General features: G+C 37.5%; 1 pseudogene; it reads right to left on the reverse strand.

Annotated features, from left to right (window-relative positions):
* Nucleotides 1–21,449: 21,449 nt before the first annotated feature.
* Nucleotides 21,450–22,226, reverse strand: LOC149201347 (putative serine/threonine-protein kinase WNK11 pseudogene; annotated as a pseudogene).
* Nucleotides 22,227–22,983: the final 757 nt, after the last annotated feature.

Raw genomic sequence — 22,983 nt, forward strand, 5'->3', positions numbered from 1 at the left:
ATTGTAGATCCATCCATGCATTCTGATCTTGAGCAGTACTTCTTCATTCCAACTCCATGCATGATTCTTCTCTGAAGTTTACATTGCTGTTCGTTGATTGAATAACACAGTTAGGATAGGTTGATGAATTCTCGGTTTTGTGCATATTTGTTTCCTTTACACTGCGTTGCATCACTCTGTTATCTTCTTCTTCTTCTCAACCGCGCCTAAAGCCACCTACCCAACCTCTGTTCAGCTCGTTTGCCTTCCAACCCTTCTACTGTTCACGTAACTTCATCTTTTTGACCTTTCATTGCTTCCACCCTTCTATCCACCAACCAACCGTACCCACTCTTTCCTTATCTCATATCTTTGTCCCTGAGCCATCATAAGCTCCCTCTCCATCCTACCTATCCACCCATACAACTCCTCCACTCCTCCATCACCCAAAACTCCAACCACAGAACATCCTGTAGAAGTTAGCAGACTTCCTGTAGAAATCCCGAGCTTCCTGTAGGATCCCCTGCAGACATCCTGTAGAAGCCTGCAAACTCGGTTGCCGAGCACCTGAACGTTGTGAACTTCTGTGGAATGACGTTAGGGATCCCCTGGAACCTCTCCTAGCCCTCCTGACCTTTCCCAAGCTTTCTTTCCCTTCGAACTACCCCTGCACAGTCAAACCCTAATAAAAAACAAAATCATAATAACTCCAACCACTTAAGCAAAAATACAAAAACAATGTTCTTTTCAGTAGAAATAGCTTAAATTCATGCATCTCATATCACTAGAAGTAATGGCATCATTTCTAGAAGTTTGCACTCCCACCATTGCATCATAGAGATTAGACTAGTCAGATTAGGGTTTCCCTGTTTTGTTGGCTTTCAGTTCATTATTGCAAAGTAGGTCAATTTCCTTTGAGATAGCCTTCATCCATCATTTAGAAAGCTTCTTCTGAGAACATATAGAAGTTGGGTTGAGCCCCAGCGGACTTGTGCTAGCTGACCAAGTGACAGCTGCGACAAGAGCTAATACTTGTGCATACAGCACCGTCGCTTCCAAGTTTGTTACGAACTACCGGGTTGATAAAATTAGAGATAGGAAGCTCCAGGAGTTGTAGCATTATTACTACAATAATGGAGCCCACTAGTATACTACACAATCCATATCCAAAATCATGTTGTATGATCCCAACGGTAGTACATTCAAATGTGTTGTTGTAGGCATACCATTTAACTCAAACGCGCAAGCTCTAACCAAAAGGTGAAATATCTTCTTGTGCCTATAGCCAACTATACCAACCAAGATTCTACATGCACTTATTTTCTCAAACCACACTTATCCACTAGGTCAGGATTAATATCACTATAATTAGATCTAGGATCAATCAAAATAGAAACAACTTGATCACAAAGATTAGCGTCCATATCGATGATAGATTCTTGATGATCTGCATGCCTGTTGTCTACAATAGTATAAATCTGAGGAATTTTATGACCAACATCCGCAACTATATGCACCTCCTGAGCACTATAGATCTGGGGTCTACCATCCTGATACTGCGGACAATCCCTCTTATGATAATCCTTGCCACATATCCAACACTACAATGGTATTCTAAAATCACCTCTAATCTGTTGCTCTCCATGTCCCTTCTCAACTGTATTAAACTTCTTGTAAGGGAGCACATGTTTCTCACTTGTATCTTGAGGTCTTCCCACTTTTGTGTCCATTTTCCTTTAACCTTCTCATTTTCGTTTGAGTGATGCTTAGGCTCAACTTTGAGCTTCAATTGCTCATAGCAATGTTTCAACTTTCAAATGGCCTCGTCCAACGATCTAAGTGCATTGAACTCAATGTGGTCTCTGTATACTATTGGTAATCGGCTAATGAATCTCTTAACCTTGGCATTCTCCTCCTTGAGGTAAGGTGCATCTCTCAACAGCTCCAAGAACATGCTAGTATACTCATCATTTGTCATGGAACCCATATGCAACTCATAAAACTCCTTAGCTCCATCATCACAGTACCTTTCTAAAAATACTTCCTCTTGAAAAACCTCTCAAACTCATTCCAAGTCAATTTATCCTCTCAAATACCTTTAACATTATTCACATCCTCCGACCATATATTTTCTTTCCCTTTAAGATTGAAAATGGTTATCTTTGCTTTCATTTTCTATGAATAATCATGCAACCTAAATAAATTCCTCACACAAAGCAACCATGCCTTTCATCCTACGATTTCTTCATATGTCCATCAAATGTAGGTGTCTTTTCTTTCTTAAAATTATCTGGAAAATATCCCTTGTCACGCACCCTGTAATGATGATAATGATGATGATTATAATTCCTATTTGAGCCTAAACTAGAATAGTACATGTGTCTATCACCCCTCCTACCCAGAGTGTCCAAGTACCTATTATCTTTGATCATGTCCTCTCTCTCTGATCTGTACTCACCATGAAACCTATTTCCATATTCCCCATTACTTTTTTCCTCCTGCTCATGGTTGATCCAAAGTGGTCCCTATCACTGCAATTCTGACAAACTCTGAAGTATCATTGTATTTAACTCTTCTTGTTTCTCATGTGCTTGTATGATTTTGTTATTGTCTAACTTACAACTCCTTATTTCTACCTTTAAGATTCTCAATGTGTCTGCCAAATCAGAAGAGTTCCTAACACCACTTTACTCATCTTATCCATGGGGGGGTCTCGGGAATTGTAGTCTACCATCTTGCTAGTCATCTTGATATTATTCTTGCAAGGTATATCATGTCAGTTAAACTAAATCACAATGAACAATTGTACCTTAGCATAATTCAGAGAGGATACCTCATCTGCGGGATCAAAAAATTAGCGTAATACATGTAAAACATGTTGGGTGTGTGTTATATTCTTTCCATCCCAACCCCCCTTTTGTTGTGGGGGTTTGAGGGGGGGCAGCCAACCCCCACTTCGTTGTGTCGGGCGCAGCGGAGGGGGGAGGTCAATAGGGGGCAAAAACCCCCTCTGTCGAGGGGTTTGAGGGGGGTGGCATCAGTCTACGAGGTCTGTGGCAGCACCCCGGCGAAATTGTTTTTTGGACCCTATATTAGGTGGTCGAACCTACCTATGGTTTTGTGCATGTTTTTCACAGATGGTTTTAGGCATGATGGTTTTCTTCCCATGGTATTTTATGGATCTAGTCAAGGGAACTACGGTTATGTTCTAATAGATGGTTTATGGATTGGGGTTTATGGATGCTTCGGCATGTATATATATAGATATATATATGTATATATGTATTGTAACATTGAAAGGAATATAACGAAAAATAAATCCAGTAGTCCTAGTTTTGGGATCTAGGGGAAAACCTTTGTGTATTGTTTTATTTTTATGCTCTCACCATTTTTTATTTTTATTTTTTAGAATTCGTATGCAGGTAATTTATGTACAGGGTTAAAACCTACAAAACATAATGATGACAACATATAGAAATATAAAACATAACCATATAACCATATAACCATCATTCTAGCCAGAGTCAAGTCATCAATGCATGACCATATCAACTACACATACCATGACCACATGCATAAAAAAAACCATCACACCAATGTACACTTGACCACATGTGAATACTAACGTGCATAACAATGCATAATCAAGCATACACTCATGACGACACACTCCACAACAACACCATCAAATTCCCATGACCTCACTACAACCATGATCAACACCTTGCAAATGTAATAACAACAAGGTCTTACAACATAAGAAACACATATGCAATCAATGTGAATGCATGACCAACACACAACCCATCTAGTCTGAGGGAATGACCTTCCTCCCACAACTACCCAAGTAACCGACCAACCAGGGTAAATATGCGACGATAAGTTACTATGACATGATTTGAATCCCTATGTGTCAGTTAAGAAGGTGGAACCGATGGAAACACACCATACCCTACCTTTTTCACCTACTACAAGACACCCATAATTCATCCCATTCATTCTCCTGACCATCCCCTTGGTCCCAGTGATTTTTATATGATTAAACCCCTGGATGCTCCCTTGATATGGACAAGGGTTCATCTGGGAGGCTCCAAATGCTTGCACAACAAGGCATGCGTGCATCTAGGGACTTTTCTCCTCAAACCTATACTTTTGACCCCCAGATTTGTGCCACTTTTCAATCCCAGAATCTAGGTCACTGCCCAAAAACCCATGTAGCTTTCAGAATCCATAAATTACATGATGAGAAGACTTACAAATCAAATCTAACTCCAGGACTAGGCCTGACCATCACCAACCGAGATTGACATTCTGTCAAACACTTGGCATCAATGCAATCTACAGGAAATGAATATAAGACATAACATAAATGACTGATAACTCATCTGAGACTTAACAAGAAGGATCACCACCCTCTTCCTTTATTTTTTTTGGACATCAATTAGGTATTACATCCATTATCCTTTCATTTACAAGTCAATACATGAAATAACTATGACAATAACCAGTCATATAACCAACATTAAACCATGTAAATAACAATGAGATAAAAACTATTTAGGCCACATAATAACAAGTACAAAAGGGTGAGGAACAGAAAGAAAATTGAGCTAGAAATGATGAGTCATCCACAATGAAGGTGACCTAATTTGTGTTCGCACTCTTCGCAGCCTCCCTTGGTGTGGCTGGTCAAGGTCACGTTGTCCCCTGGCCGTCATGGTGGAACTGCTTTAGAACCTTGGCACCCATTCCTTCAAGGATATGGTCACTAGTAGGCCTCCAAAACAGGACTTGTTTTTCACAAATTTTTCCTCCAGATCGGCCTTCTAATTGACAAGAGGAAACTTGGATAACGAAGGAACAATACGCTCTCATCAAAAGGAACTACCTCAGAGGAATAAAGGAATAGAGAAAGAGAAAATAAAATATATTCGAATAAGAAATGGAAAGGCCCCTGAGATGCATTCCCTAATAGACAAAAATCCAATAAATTCTTATGAACAGATGCAAGAATAGAGGAAAAAAAAGAACAACTACAACCCCATAGCAAAGAAAATACGAAACTGGAAATCTAGGACTCAGGAGTATCAATCTACAGACAATACATGCAAGAACATGCAGTGATATGCAAGTTTATGGGCATATGGCCAACTGAAAGAGCCTTGAATTGGTGGATTCAAAGAAAATGGGCAGCCAAGGGAGAAATAAGACTTTAGTTAGGATCCAAAGTATTCTTCACCCATTCCTTCAAGGATATGGTCACTGGTATGCCTCCAAAATAGGACTTGTTTTTCACAAATTTTTCCTCGAGCTCGGCCTTCTAATTGACAAGAGGAAACTCGGATAACGAAGGAACAATACGCTCTCATCGAAAGGAACTACCTCAGAGGAATAAAGGAATAGAGAAAGAGAAAAGAAAATATATTCGAATAAGAAATGGGAAGGCCCCTGAGATGCATTCCCTAATAGACAAAAATCCAACAAAGTCTTAGGAACAGATGCAATAATAGAGGAAAAAAAAGAACAACTACAACCCCATAGCAAAGAAAATACGAAACTGGAAATCTAGGACTCAGGAGTATCAATCTACAGACAATAAATGCAAGAACATGCAGTGATATGCAAGTTTATGGGCATATGGCCAACTGAAAGAGCCTTGAATTGGTGGATTCAAAGAAAATGGGCAGCCAAGGGAAAAATAAGACTTTCGTTGGGATCCAAAGTATTCTTCACAATCATCTTTGACCTCTTACAAGAGTTCTAGACTAGGTTAACCTTTACTCCTTACCAACTGATTACTGGGATCCTTCGGTCTTACAAACTATAGGATACAAGCTGGGCGAGTATATAAAAATGTCTGAAGGTACTAGAACATGACACTATGTTTCCTATGCCCATATCTGTGTATACATTAATGTCTCTAGAGCCCTTCCAGAAGAAACTAAATTAATATTCAGGGATGAATTCTAGCTTCAAAGTATAGTCTATGAACATATCCCCTTCAGATGTAGTAAGTGCCACGAGCATGTGTATCTCTTCTGAGACTGTCCTCTTAACAGAACCCCTCAATCTCCAGAACAGAGAAGAAAAAAAAAGACAATGAAGGCTTCACTAAAGTCATCTTCGGGAATAAGAATAACAGGAAAAATGTGATCCCCAAGAAGAATCAATACAAAGAGTCAAGTCAAAACTGGTTCGAGGCACTAAACATCACTTAGGAGCAAAAGGATCCCAACTACCTAATAGGAGATGAAGCAGGAGAAGAGGGACTGAACCAATCCGATAGAGAATAAGAAGATAGGGACACAGTCTATACAAATAATGGGGAGGAGCATGCACAAAATGATACAGAAATAGAGCAAATGGCGACAAAAGTAACACCAGAGGAAAGAGCCATAGAATGAGCTATGGAAGGGGTAGATTTAGCAATAATTACAGAGGCATGGAAATTAAATGTAATTAAAGCCATACCAGAACACTAGCTACAAAAATTAAAGGTTCTTATCTCCTCCAAGAGGATTTAAAACTTAGAGCACTCCACCCCATTTAAGAAAGTACAGCATCAAAAGGAATCTTAGCAAATATTCCAGTAGGAGGACTCAACCTCAAAGGCCCAAGCTGGAAAATAGGAAGAAAGACCACCAGTCAGCTCCTCCAAGAACTGGGAGACAAGCTAATCAATGAAGGAAAGGTAAAAGCTATGGCCCTTAATCCCTCTCCATGTCAATGAATTGCATTTCTTGGAATATTAGAGGACTGAATCGTCTTGGGAAAAAACGAATCTTGAAAAACATAATTATTTATGATAATCTGGATATCCTTCTAATTCAAGAAACCAAATTCGAGTCGGTATACCCCCTATCCTTCTAAACTCTCGTTTTAATCCTTACAGCATATTATCCAACTCGACAACAGGTTCGTCGAGAGGAATAATGACCCTATGGAAAGACTCCAAGTCTGAACTCATATCCTCCTTGGCCACTCATCATTCCATAACTATGGTCTTGAGTATCATAGGCACCAATGAGAGTATTAGCATAACAAATGTCTATGCCCCGCACAAGGTTATAAATCGAAATAAAATGCTCCAATGCATCTCCATCCTCTTTGATCCTATAAACTTTCCTTTCAAAATCATAGCAGGTGACTTTAATATGATAACTAATCTAGCTAAGAAGAGAGATGGTATCCGAAAGCTCAATAAGGACTCTGAGGATTTCTTTACTACCATAGAAAACCTCAACCTCGTAGACATACCTACCAACAATGGCATTTCTACCTAGAATAATAGAAGAGGAGGAGACCGTCAAATAGCCTCATGGTTAGACCTCTTCCTTTTATTAGAGGAAACTTATCTCACCTCTTGGGAAACTGGAGTGAGATTCCTCCTACAAGCAACCTCACTTAGATCACTGGCCTATCTCTCTCAAGATTCAAATTTCCAATGGCCAAAAAAATAAGCCTTTTAGATTCGAAGCCTTTTGGTTGGATCACTTGGACTTCATGGAAACAATTAAACAATGGTGGAAAAATCCTCCCACCAGATTAGGAAACAAAATGTACAAATTCCAACAAAAGCTAAAACATATCAAAGAGGAAATCAAAAATTGGAACAAAGAATCATTTGGCAACATCATCACGAATATATATATATATATATATATATATATATATATATATATATATATATATATATATATATATATATATATTAAAAAAAAATGGATCACAAATTGGAACTTCTCCAACAAAATATAATTAAAGGGCTTACGGAGAGCAAAAAGAAAGAGGAACAAAGATTACAACAAAGTTGGGAGGAAAGATTCATCCAGGAAGAGAAGTTGTGCCAACAAAAATTTAGAATCAATTGGCTGAAATGTGGGGAAAAGAATATTGTTTTTTTTCCATAAATCAATGATACAACATAGGAGGAACAACATAATTTTGGCTCTGAAGAACCGAGAGGGTCATCTCATTCACTCCCATGTGGAGTTGAAAGTTGAACTCACTCATTACTTTGGCTCTATTCTCAAAGAGCCAAGGAATGGCCAAGTTAAGAAAATTAAAAAGATCACCAACCATATCCCCAAAATCCTCACTGAAGAGCATAAAAAAATGCTCCTGAGAAAAGTGACCCTCCTGGAAGTTGAATATGTGATAATGAGAATGACTAATAGTAAAGCCCATGGTCCAGACGGTTTCACCATTGACTTCTACAAACCTTGTTGGTCCATACTCAAACTAGAAGTCCATGCCCTTGTGGAAGAGTCTTGGATTCAAAGTATGTCCTAAAAGCCCTGAAATCCACTTTCCTTACCTTGATGCCCAAAGGCAAAACCGTTGACTCCCAGAACAAATTCAAGCCTATAGCCCTTTGCAATTTCATTTACAAAATCATCTCCAAAGTTCTCATCAATTCGATAAAATCCATCTTGCCTCTCCTTACCTCCCATCACCAATCTGGTTGCGTGGAAGGTAGAAAAATCCTTGATAGTATCATATTTTCTCATCAGTTCATCCACTCTCTCAAAACTCAAAAAAACCTAGTATGATGGTTCAATTGGACATGTCCAAAGGCTTCAACAAAATCAACTAGGAGTATATGAGACAAGTTCTGGAAACATTTGGGTTCCACAAAGATAGCATCAAATGGATCATGGCAATGGTGTCGAGAGTATTTTTCTCCATCCTCGTGAATGGTTCCCCTTCGTAACCCATCAATCCTACCAGGGGCATCAGAGAAGGAGATCCTATCTCTCCCTTCCTCTTTGTCATCATGGTTGAAGGTCTTACCTACTCTATTTCTGTTGCTTTGCACTCTAACAAGCTCTCAGGGCTCCAGCCTTATGCCTATGCTCCCCCCTCCATGCACCAAAAATTCATGGATGACACCCTTCTTATGGGACTCTCGATAACCAGAGAAGCATCCTCCTTTAAGTCCATTTGTTTTGACTTCTCTGTGTCCTCCGGTACCACTATCAACCCTAAAATCCAAGTTGGTCTTCTTTAACACCCTGCTTCCGATTTGCAGAAACATCTCCAGACTTCTGGACTTCCCCATCAACACCCTCCCCTCCAGCTACCTAGGGGTTCCCCTAACAGACATGCCACTCTCCAAGGCTATTTGGGAAGACCTGCTCAATAAGTTGGAGAAAAGAATTGCCAATTGGACCTTCAGATCTCTCAATCTGGCAAATCATCTTGTCCTTATTAAATATGTTCTTCAGGCCATCCTGCTCTACTTGTATTCGGCTTTGGCTGCCCCCAAAGTGATTTCAAACAAAATCAAAAACATGTAGAGGAATTCTTATGGAGAGGTGGAGAGGTTAAGTAGAAATGGGCTCTGGTTGCATGGTAAAATATTTGCAAGCCTAAAAATTATGGAGGCCTTGGTTTAAGAGACACAGACCTTTTGGGGAAGCCCTAGGTGCCAAAACCTTATGGAGATGGATTAGATTCCAACTCCCCTTGGGGAATCATATGTAAAGATAAGTACACCCATTCCCTTTCGCAAGAGAAAATCATCAAGCTAAATGGAAATATCAAAGGATCAATTATCTGGAATCAAGCCTGGGAGAACAGGGATATCATTCAAAAACATAGTTTCTGGGAGATTTGTAATGGAAACAAGGCTCTCTTCTAGGAAGATGCTTGGAAACAAAGGTCATAACTGGATCAAGATCAATACCATCAAATCAAGACCGACATGCAAAATATAGGGAAGACTAAAGTAAGCCAATATTGGAATCCAAGTGAGAAAGAGGACAAATAGAGAATCTGGTTGGATCAAAAGAATTGGGCTCCCCATAGTAATCCTCAATCCTAGTATGATCTTTCTTCAGAACTTCAAAAATGACAAATCCTCCTTGACTCCGCTGAGGACAAAATCAGGTGGGGCAAAAATTCAGCACGTCTTTTCAATTTAAAAGAAGCCTATAGATACATTGCCAAGATGGATCAACTACAACTAGACTCGAAATGGAATTCCATCTGGGACAGGAAGAATTAGCCTAAAATATCTATCTTTCCAAAGTACTTGAACAAGCCCTTAAGTACTTGAACAAGCCCTTAACTAGACCCCTACTAGCTGCGAAAGGCATTTTGTCAAACATATCACAAATATGTAATATATAGGTGTTTTAAACTGATTTAAGCATAGGGGTCTCATACTTATCTGAGAATTAGTATGAAGCATTGTCCCCTTATGTCATTTGTTGCATTATCATCTATTAGGTCATAGATACATTTTTCATTCATTTACAAGTAAAAACATGATGAAATCCATACATAGCTATTGTCATAAAACATATACATAAGTAGCATAATAGCAACAGAAATACCAAGGAAAACACAACCATATGATCCACATATAAACTAGTATAATGCTCATATAAATACAAGGAGAAATAACCTTATAATGATGATGAAAAATCCAAACCCGAGATGGGACTACCATGGTCCACCCGACCATGGAATGGTTGAGCCAAATCTCTCTTTAGCAATTCACCCTCGTGCCATATTCCAAGCATGAATGTAGGACTCAAACCAAAAGAACCAACTAGGTCATTCTAAGGCTAAACCACCTCACCCTCATCAATAGAAGCTAGGCTTTACCATAATCCATCCCAGATCACTAGGTCAACATAATAAACATGAAATAATAGGATTTATCGTGATCTCCACCTGATCACTAGGCCAAACAAGCAAGGATGCCACTGAATCTCTCCACCTACATCGTGAGGAATTTTCTTGCCTCCTATTCTCTCAGGCTTTACTGCAATCCACACCGAATCACTAGGCCCTAAACTGAGACCTACTCTCCAAGCTTTACCACAAATCCAAAACCCAGGATTACTAATCCCAACGAAGAGAAATCCACCTCTTGGATTATCGTATATCCTACCATTCACTGGCAAGGATTCTTAGGCCCACCGAGGCAACACAATCCTGGATTTACAGAAACCCATAGTCAGGCTCAGGGGTTACTAGGCCAGTGGATTTACTATGATCCATAGTCTGGTTTAGGGACTACTATGCCATGTGTTCTATCATTCGAAGATCCACCTCACTCAGTGTAGAATCCATCTGGAAATCCATCTCAACCAAATCATGATAACCCCATAACACCATGGCTATCTCAAAATTCCAAGGCTAAGCTGAAAACATTGTCACACCTAGCAAAACCCATTCCATAACAGCAAAAAAACCACATGCAATACCATGCACGCCAAATCTAGCAAGGAAAATACACATGCAAATTGATACCTATAAAGAATAATGTTGTAGTTGCTTGATCTTTGCTTCCTCTTGCCTTTTCCCTTTCTTGATCCAATGCCAATGTGCTCCAAGAAAACTCTAACTATCCAAGAGTGAGAGAGAGAGAGAATAATGAGAGAGCTCCAAAACTGAACTGACAAAAGGTTACAAAGTGATCTTCATAAGCCTTTTTATCAAGTAGGCCTCTATTTTCTTCATTTTCCATTATTTTCCTTCAACTTACTCCTCACATGCAACCTATGACCTTTCACCTTCCTTTTCTCCTAATTTCCATTATTTTCATAAATAAATGTGTTAAAGATGCCATTTTTCCTTTCCAAAGCCTTATCCATTGTCTTTTTCAATTTCCTTAACCATAATAAACTAATGAACACCCACACTAGGATGTTTTGCCCAACATTTAGCTTGGAATAAGTCTCCCATCAACCATGGTTATTATTTTTTCCTTTATTAACTTTTATTACATGGAATTTTCAGCAAGGTTGCTACAACTATGTCTTTGGGCCCTAGGTAAATAGTGGGGAGGTCGCTTCATTAGTCTCAACAAGATCATGAGTACATGGAAGATCTTCCTCAACACAAGGATAGATCCCTCATATTGAGTGGTAATGTATCTCCTACAAAGAGACAATCTCCTACAAAGAACTCTCACTCACAGAGTCTTCTCCTTTAATAAGACAAAGAAATGATTTCTCACAAAAGTCGCATAAATGGACACTCTCACATAATTGGCAACAGGTCATCTTGAATCTGCTAGTCAGATTCAAGTCACACTTATCATCATCAAAATCATCTTGCAATTCTAAGACCAATGGCTATAAAAATGACTATTTTCTGATAAAGTGTCAACATGACCCTCTTTCAACACTGCACCACCTCAGTTTTCATGTGAAGGCTAAAGCGATGAATTTCTTGCAAAGATTTAGATCTTGCTGCCCTGTTGCAATGTACAATAATCACTAGAACTTGTAAATCTACAAACATTCTTTTTCTTAAAGAAAAACAAGTAAATGGTCACAATGCATCTTTATGCCTCCCAATCTAATGATGGCCTTGAAATCAGCTACTCAAATGCCAAAATGGATTGCGCCATCATGATCCTTGTCAAAAATTGGTTCAGATGAGTATAAAATTGACCCCATTCTGACACCTGCAAATTTGGGCCTCTAGGGAATCTGAAAGATTCCTCAAAGATTTATTTTCTCTGGTTTTTCCCTCGAACTGGGGACGTCATGGTTCCACTGTCTCCAAGCTCCAACTATTCACAGTTCTGTTGCTTCCTATTTCACTCTATGCTTTGGTTTCGGTCGCAACTTCCTCTTATGGCGTCGAATTGAGGTGTTGTCTTTTCCATTCAAATTACGATGACGAGGTTTTCAATCTAGTCCTAGTTTCGATGAGATCCAAAGACTTCAATTTTTGAGGTTCTCCAGAGCCACCTAGATCATTCCTCCCACTGAGGATATTTTGGTACTCCAAAAGTATAAACATGACTGTAATCTAATCTGCATAACAAATGTCTTTGAAAGGCCACACTTTCTTCTCCTTCACCTTTGTACTTTAGAGCTAGAAGTGTTGAAACCAACACTTGTATCCATATGCAAACATGTAGCTACTAATACATATTCAATTACAAGACCAAAGCAATACCCAAACAAAACCCCATACTTGCCAAGGGTTTATGACACACTCATGGTCAAGTTTACATTGATTTACAACAAAAACCTTATCCCATGCTAGCTGAGTAAAAGGCCAAAGTATCAATATGTTGCATAGACAAGTGATGTTATGCATTCATCACTTTTACAAACAAATTTTCAATATGTGATTTACAATGGTGGTCAGGACAAGCTATTTAAAAGGGATTCCAACTCTGGATATAGCTTCTTGGGACACAACTCTGGATGGAGCTCCCAACATGTCGCTATATTATGTCCATGCTTGTTACAATGGTTGCAATGGTTCTTCCTCCTCCATAATTTCCTGACCTTATTTTTCTCTTGATGTGGAGAAGGGCCTTCATGTCTTGGTTTTCTTGGTTTCCATTCTTTTCCAACACTTGGTAACAACATGATTATTCAAACCACAAAATGTACATGGTTTTGTACACCATAAATTTTGCCTAATATTTCTTGTTTTCTCGTAATTGAATGGAACACTAGCATACATGTGGGGATCATACCTTTTCGGAATTTCCTTGCTGCGGTTCCAAGAAGAAGGTTTATACCTTGTCCTTTTCTTGGATCTCTTGTTGGAGGTACCATTCTCGAAAAGTAATGTGCCACCCCTTCTCTAAGATGGTATTGACAATGGTTTGGATTCTTTGTTTGAGGAATCTCTTGCTTCTTCTACCTCTAAACACTCTCCTTCAATATACCTCCATCCTACAAATTGAGGCCTTCTTACAACCTCCAATGGTTGAGTAATTCCTTGGCCCTTACTATGTCCTCCTCCTTTATACACTATCTTTGTGAGGAGTCTCATGTTGGTGCCTGAAATAGTTATCTCAATGCTTCCAATAGAAATAAAATCCTAATAAGGAGTTTCTTTTACCTTTGATCCTGTCAGTGATGCTTGGTCATCTTCTTTGGAAAGATTTCCTTTTGTAGTGGAACATTCTCCCATTTGTTACCCCACAGATTGTTCTAACATAAGCCCCAATTTCCAGTTTTCTTCCTCTGTATCTTGTAGAAGACTACTAAGCTTTGCATTTTTTGCATGAATGAAATGGTTAATCTATTCCAACTCTTCAAGTATTTCTCACTTCAATCCTTTGCCCATGATGACATTCACAATCTCTAGAAAAATGGTAAGACCATTGTGATACCACTTGATCCAAAAAAAATGTGAATAATTCATTGCGAGACATTTTAAAAACACTTATATTTGCATGTGAAACATGAACAACAATACTTCACCAATCCATCAAAATAAACATGAATCGAATAACCAAGATGAAATCATAACACAAGACATGATAACAAAGTTTGTCCAATGTGGAATATGTCTTCGGGCCCTAGTTCAATAGTAGGGAGGCCACTTCATTAGTCTCAACAAGATAATGAGTACATGGTAGATCTTCCTCAACACAAGGATAAATCCCTCATCTAGAGTGGTGATGTCTCTCTTACAAAGAGACGCTCTCCTATAAAGAACTCTCACTCACAAAGTTCTTAACAAGACAAAGAAATGACTTCTCACAAAAGTGGCATAAATGGATATTCTCACATAAGTGGAAACATATCCTCTTACTCATCATCAAATCATACTCATCATCATCAAAATCATCTCGCAATTCTAAGACCAATGGCAGTAAACATGATTACTTTATGATGAAGTGTCAACCCTATTTTAGCACTGCACCACCTTGGTTTTCATGCAAATGCTAAAGCGATGAATTTTCTGTAAAACTTCAGATCTCATTGCTCTACTACAACATATAACAATCACTAGAACCTACAAATATACATCCATCATTTTTATAAAAGAAAAACAAATAAATGGCCATAATGCATCTTTATACCACCCAATCTAACAATGGCTTGAAAATCGGCTACTCAAATACCAAAATGGACTACACCACCACAATTCTTGCAAAAACTCAGTTTCGATGAGTATAATCTTGACCCCATTATGACACTTACAAATATGGGCCTCCAAGGAATATAAAAGATTCTTCTACTTAGGGTTCTGCTCTGGAACTCGGTGCATCATGTTTTCGTTGTCTCCGACTTGCACCTATTTGTGGTTCCATTGCTCATTATTTCACACTATGCTTTGTTTCCACTCGTGGCCTCCTCTTCTGGCTCTAGACAAGTAAAGAAGTTTAAATCTTGGGGGGGGGATGAACTTACCAAAGTCCTACCCACGGTCCAATTGTAAGTGCCCTAGCTATCTCACACCCCAATCGAGGTCGAGTCCCGCTGTTTGTTTGTTTTATAACCATTTTCCTTAAGTAAAACCCTCATCAAGCTTAATATAAAAATTGTCTGCTAGCAATATGTTGATTATTTGTCAATGTTTGGATTCATCATGTAACAAAGACTGTGATTGTTAGCTATCATTTAAAAAAAATTGGAGAACTATTTTTTTTTAACCATGTCAATTGTTTGTCTGTCGTTTGGAGTGAACCGTCAGAATGGCTACACGTAATTTCATCATTGTTATAATGTTGGTTTGTATTTATTTGTTGCTGCCAACTGGCCTGGGTTCAACTCCCACTGGTTCCTTGTCAAGTATGACCATTGGGCATTGGGCATCATTAATTGTTGGTGGTGTATTTTGGGGCTATCCTTGGTAGGTCAGCTAGCTGACTGATGCAGGTTCAATTCCCACTGCCCTCCTATTTTCAAATCTAGCAGGGTCAATGTTGGCAGGTCTACTGAATTTGTCACGTAGTTTTTTGTTGCCAAATTTAGCGAAATGTCATCAAATATAGCTAGACTGCCAAAGTTAGCTATCCTCCAAATTTAGTTGGCACTCTACTAAACCCTATCATTAGGTCTAGTTTGACCAGATATTTGACTGGCCATAACTTGCACATACGAAGTTGGATTGAGGCGTCATCTGCACCGTTGGAATCAGGACAATGAGATTTTCGATTTGTTCTTGGTTTTGATGAGATCAAAAGACTTCAATTTTTGCGCTTCTCTAGAGCCACCTAGATCAGTTTTAGAGGATGAAGCAACATCATCTCATCAAAATTACACAAGCGTAAAAGATGAGACAACATCAAAAGGTGGAGAATTACTTCATGAAGACATGCTCAAGGATATTATGTCAAAGGAAGAACACATAGATGAAGATGAGCAAAACTTTTGGAGGAGTGGCTGGCAGAAAATCCAAGTGATAGATATTGCATGGAGGACATAGGTACAATTCAAAGTGATTTTGTTGAATTGTATGAGCATTTGAATTTCCTATAGGAGAGGATAAAAAGCCAAAGACTGCATATTGAACTTGTAACAACAAGGTTAGAGGTAATAGCATTAAAAAAAATGAGGAGAGGACTACAAAATGTATCAGTGGATTGACAAGAATTGTATAACTCTTTTGATAAAGCAGGATGTGAAACATCTTGAAGACAATGAAAATAGTGAAGTTAATCCAAAGACAAAGGTTGGTAAATTGATTGATGAATTGTGGATGCTATTGAGGAAGACATACACGAGAGGGCACTGCAGACAAAGGAAGACAGGCAACAAGAAATGCAATTTATTGAAGAACTTTGCATCAACAAAGCAATGGGGCAGCAACATAAAGTGTGGAAGGCTATAGAACTAAAGACAACATACCATCAAAAAATCAATAGAGTAGATAGGAGTCTACAAACTAAATTTTGGAACCTAAGATGACTTCATCAGCATATGAAAGCACGTGGGCACGAGACCATGAAATTTTTTTTCACCTTAGGAGTAATGATGCATGAGCATCTTACCTCCAAGTCAAAATGAATTTTGACTAGACTTAAGGGTCTGCCATTTAACAAGGAAGTTGGTTCCCTTATTGAATGTCATTGTTTAATTATTTGTATTTTTTATGTCTTAAGGAAATATAGAGAAATTGTGAATATTGTAATTAGATCTACTTTTACGAAGAGATATCGAGAATGTTGAGTGAGTTAGAGATATTTTTGACTTAGCTAGATCTCTTTGAGGACTGGTGGATCTAGAGGATCCTAAAATAGACGTGTGTTGAGGATTTTGTGGCTCTAAACTAATTGCAGTTCAGAATCCTCTTTCTTATAGTTATGTAAAATGAGAAGAAAGGGATGATGTAGAAGAAGTAAGTGAGAGAGGAGTGTCAAGAGAGCTAGCAAAGTAATGCCAAATATGGCCATAAGGGCCAAGAGGGCCAATTATATTGTAAATCAAGCCAATGAGAGGTCTCATGTAATTTTGTACAGAATATGTGTGTTTGTCAATAGAAAAACCATTATGTTTGAGTGTTTTGAATTGAATGTGTTGAAATCTTTGCTGATTACGTTAAAAAGAGCCTTATAGTTTATACTTAAGTGTATATGTGTCACAGGTGTTACACTTGAGCTTGGGATGGATTGCACTTAGAGTGTGTGCACAATAGCATGCAGAGGTTGCAGAGCCATTGTTTAAAGCTCAGGAGGGAGAGCAACCGAGAACACAATTTAAATACAGTACATAGGGGCGAAAATCCTTTGGATCATAACCAACAAATCAATTTAATCAAAGTGACATTGTTTAGGAAATTAGAATTCACTGTAGAATTGTGGTGATCATGTTGGACTGTAGCATAATCGAAGTTGGTCCATTATGATTAAGATCCTGTAAGCAGAAGGGTTGAAAGAAGAACATAAGCAAGATGACGTAGATTTAGGCTCACGTGGAAGGCATAAAGAGAATGGCCAACGAAAATATAGAGAGAGTGGGCCATATACATATGACGTAATTCTTTAACCTTCTCGAAAGGTTTGAAGGTGTGCTCGTAAAGAAAAGTGCCAAGGTTTGAGTTTGAGGTTATATGCCACGGTCATAACGTGGCTATTGAAAGTTGCTACGAGAAAGATAAAGGAGCTTTAAATTGCCTTTCTCTCACGTGCTTGGTATAAAGAAGAGTTCGGCCACAATGGTTTGGGCCACGTGCCACTATTCAAGTACTTCAAGGAAATCATAAAATAATTTTTGTTTGATGATTAGGTTATGAGATTAATTTGAAGTTTTAACAATGTATGTAGAGAAAAAGTTTAACATTATTATTCTAATTGGAAATCATCTAGAAATTTCAATGAACAAATATTAGGTACGAAAGCATATGTGATTTTTTTAACCAATGTATACAATTTAAAACATCCATCCACATCATACCTAAGCCCCAGATGGGTTGCATACAAATGGAGGCAAAAAATGTATATTTAATTTCAAAATACATTCACAAAATACAAATTTGAGCCCACTTAACTAAAAAAAATTCAAAAGATGTTTTTGGATATGAGCAACTTATGAGATTAATTTGAAGTTTTAACAATGTATGTAGATAGATACAGTTCCTAGATACAACCTTTGGAATATATTAGAAGAGCTAAAGGTTCCTCTCGAGTTGAGCGCTGCCGCTATAAGGTTATACGAGAATGTAATTGCCAAACTAAAGAGCAATGAGGGGTGGTCGAAAGATATTAAGTGTAACATCGGAGTTAAACAAGGTTGCCCCCTCTCCCCTAACCTATTTTCCATTTACATCAATAAACTCGAAGGCTATTTAGAGGAAGCAGGATGTGATGGCATGATCTTAGCTGGGATAGGTCATCCTTCTTCTCTATGCTGACGATATTGTTCTTTTAGAAAGGTGCCCATATGATATTGATAAGCAACTCAGACTTCTTAAGGATTTCTGCTCTACCATGGGTATGACTGTTAACACTGAAAAAACAAAAGTTATGATTATCAAATCCAAGAAGGACACTTACGCTAATTTTATGTATGACAATAATAACTTGGAGGAAGTGTATTCTTACAAGTACCTAGGAATTGATATTCATCACAAGCTCAACTGGAACCATAGCATTGAGAAAAGGATTAATGGGGGTGGAAAGCTTATTTTGGTCTTGAAAATAATTGTAAAATAGCAAACCTCGTAATGTGGGATAAAAAGAAGTTCATCTTTGAAACTTTAGTCACTCCTGTTATCTTATATGGTTGTGAGGTTTGGGGTGCAGCATCCCCAGAGAATCATGGAGAAAGATTGAGCAAATCCAGAAGTGTTTTATAACTTATAACCTGAAAATTAAAAGTAATACACCCTATCCTATTCTCCTTATAGAAGCAAGTATTTCCCCTATTGAGAGCCTAGCTATGATTAATTTTCTGTTGTACAAGCACAAACTCAATAACATAGACGATCATAGACTTCATAAGCTAGCTTTAAATTCCAACCAAAACCACCCAAGGCTTAATCGGGGTGGCATAAAGACACAAGGGCCTGGTTAAACTATTGGGAGATCAACGAGAATGATGCATTGCAAAATATAAATAACATTAAAGATATTGTTACTCCTAAGTTCAAAGAAAAAATGTGGTGTGAGAAAGATTTAGCGGCTAAAAGAAAATTAAGTTATTATAAGAATGTCATCAACCCCACCCTAGAAGATCAAAAGTATCTCTCTATTTTAACTAGCTCAAAGAAGAAAATTAATATAGCAAAGATTAGAACTAATTCTCATGAGCTCCATAGTGAAACAGGTCGTTGGACAGTTCCTAAAATGCCATGGATGGAAAGGATCTGCCATATATGTGAGAATAGGAACATCAAGGATGAAAACCACTTCCTCTTAGATTGCTCCGCATACAACCACATTAGATCTCAGTTTCCTAGCCTTTTACAATGTCAAAATTATAGTGAGCTCGAGAGGCTTCTCTCCAAGCTTTTTGAGCATAGGAAAAAATATTAAATCAAAATAAATAAATTGTTTCTTTAGGTTCGATAGACCAATGTTTGGTCTGAGCAGACATTAACCATCATCATCATCATCATCATGTAAAAGCTATCAATTTGAAAATTAAACATGTTCCTATATGTTGCAATTGGTTATGCATATGCTTGTGATATAAGGGGGGCTATCACAACTAACAGAGCTTTTGGTTGAATTCAAATCATTGCATAGAAACAAAAGGATAAATATTAGCATTATTAGCAACTTATAATTTTTAAAATTTACCATATAATAAAGTAAAAAACATTTGGAATCGTGTGATTGAATTCTAATCATTTGGGAAGACAAAATGAACACATTGCAAAAGATGCATTTTGAATATGGAAATTTTATAATATGAATTTGAGAAAATTGAACCATGTTTCCATTCTTTAAAAGTGGGGCTAGGTATATGGTTCTGATATGTACAAAGGCATATGACAATTAATTAAGGGAACAACAATTGATTTAAAAGTGTATATAAGCATATGATTGTGATATGTATAGCGACATATGATAATTAATGAAGGGAAAGATGATTTAAAGGTGGGGTTAGGTATATGTTTGTGATATGTACGGGGCATATAGCAATTAATCAAATAAAAAGAAATTGATTGTTAAAAATATTTCTTTTATAAATATACTTGGAAAGCAAGTATCATTTTCTTATGTTACTATGAAAAGGGAAATATTATATCAACATAAACTTGTAATAAAAATAGAATCAATTATCAATAACTAGAATCTAATTAAAAATAACTTACAGTTTAAATTCAATTGAAACTCTAATAATTGTGAAGATAAAATGGGCACATAGTAATTCTTACCATGTCCCAAAAATATTACTTTAAATGCAATACTGAGTTCAAGTGTCAAGTGTGCAGTTGGAACCATTGAGATGTTTTTCACTTCTCAAAATTTGCTTTGCATGCTAACTCATTCTAATACTTTACACCACCATAAATCTCTAAGAGTCTTTTGCTACCTACAAAGACATAGCCATAGTTTAGAGTTTCTACTAAATGTTTCATATTAGGTGGTTGAAATAGCATATAGCCTCTCTTACATGTTTAATTTTAAGTTTGGATTATTCCTTGATTCAAAACAATGGATTCATTTTTTAAATGCATAATTATAATATTGAACTAAATTGCATTATATAAGAATCTGATCTTATAATCTACAGGATTTTCAATAATTTTTTAAAATTTATGCAATATCAGTATTTTAAAAAATTATATTCTAAACACAACATATGATATTTTAATTGACAAATTTATAATAAATTAAATTATCAACCAATCAAAATTAAAATAATTGAATGCCAATAAATTTAATACTTAAACACCCTAGATATAATACTTTCCCATATCACAAAAAATAAAAATAAAAATAAAATAAAAATAAAAATAAAATCCAAATAATTTTATATTAGAGATAGCAAAAAATTCTGGCCAAATAACCTACAATAAATCTATACACATCTAAAATCATTTATCTATCTTTCCGAATTGCTAAATCTAAGAGATATCAAAATAATGTGGCAAAATTAGCCATTATAAATCTATTCATTTATCTTCTACATTGTGTTATTGTTATTTATAACAACTTTTCCCCACATTAACTCTTGAAAGAATGTGGGCAGCTCTCAAAAGTAAATTGGCAAAATAAATAGGCAGAAATCCATCTATCTTGTTCAGTAAAACAACTTGGCATCTAATAGGTACATGCGTGTACTCCTGTAAAAATGGGTCTATCGAAGTACCGGTGCGGCCGCCAGGCATTTTTCAATAAACTGTCTCATTTCTTGATTGGTAACCTTTTCCAAGGCTGCAGACCTTATATCAGAACTCACCTTCTTATAAATTTGAGCAACGCTACGGCATTCACTATAAGGAATTTCTAAAGTAACCATCTCCAGCAAACACATGCCGAAAGAATAAATATCTACAAGCTCATAAGTACCGAGGACAGTGTGTGCACAACGATCATTTGCCAGTGTAGTGGCAAGACGCAGATCCCCAATCTTCAGAACGCCACTATTGCCATTCACAAAAATATTGCTGCAATTTAAATCTCTGTGAATTACACAAGGGTCATGATTATGAAGATAATGCAATCCTCCCAGTATCTGAAGTGCCCAATTCTTCAAAGCCTTCATGGAGACATGACGGTGCTTCTGGCGGTACTCTCTCAGAGTACCTGAGGTACAGACCTCGGTAATGAAATTCACATGACTTGTCTTTCTATCCAGCCATGCATTGTAGAGCATAATTATGTTCTTGTTCCTCAGAGATTTCAACAGACGGACTTCTGCATAGATCCTCTGTATGGAAGCATCATCTAGGTTTTGCAGAGGAACCTTGTTCCAAGCAACCTCAATACCTTCTTTCTGATCAAAAGCTCGGTATACCTTCTTCATGGCACCACGGCCCAGCAAATCTTCATAGCGACCATACCTACCAGTGGGATCCAGTTCCACAAAAGGTTCCCTGTCCTTATCACAGGTGTCATATTCTACACTAGGCATTTCTCTACTCATATTCTACACTAGGCATTTCTCTACCTCCTGTAAAGAAAACCCTAGCCCCAGAACCCCAAATTCGGTTCCTCTTCTAATTTGAATTTAATAAACAGAAACCCTTGAAGGGCTATAGGAAGACACAGAAATGGAGATTTTCCCTAAATTCGGAAGACGAACAGACAGCAAAGACAGAAGACTTTGCTTCCTGTGGGATTACTGACGACACTGACAGCATTTTCGCTCCAGAGATACTGAAAAAACAGAGCCGCCAGATTCAGAAAGCTACCCAATAAATTGAAGTGTAAAAATTAAAATTGCCAGGCAATCTTAAATCAAACCAGGAAATCCAAAACCCTAGTTCTACACAGAAACAAATTCTGTTGGTAGAAAAGAAATCTCGTAAAACTATTTTGATAAACAGAATCCTCGAAAAATAAGACTCTGAGCAGAACCATTGCAGTGCAGAGTTCCAAACACAGAGATCAAGAAAAGCAACCTTATAAAAACAAATAGGAGCATGGAGAAAACATACCTGTCTATCTGTAACCACAGAAATCGCTGAGTCTGTTCTCGTTAACCGAAAAAATATTTAGGTCGATAACAGGCAGAGCACCCTGAGGATGTGAATAACAGACGTGTATATATATACTTGAGGTTGCGTTTGACCCAGAAATACCAGCTACACATAAATATCTGTCTTGATAATTATGGGGACTGAATATTCTATAACTGAAAGAGCATTGACACGTTTGGAGTAACTCGT

This window comes from Pinus tabuliformis, chromosome 2_1, assembly GCF_031772625.1.
Source record: "Pinus tabuliformis cultivar Carrire ecotype Pingquan chromosome 2_1, CPIR1, whole genome shotgun sequence".
Taxonomy (NCBI): domain Eukaryota; kingdom Viridiplantae; phylum Streptophyta; class Pinopsida; order Pinales; family Pinaceae; genus Pinus; species Pinus tabuliformis.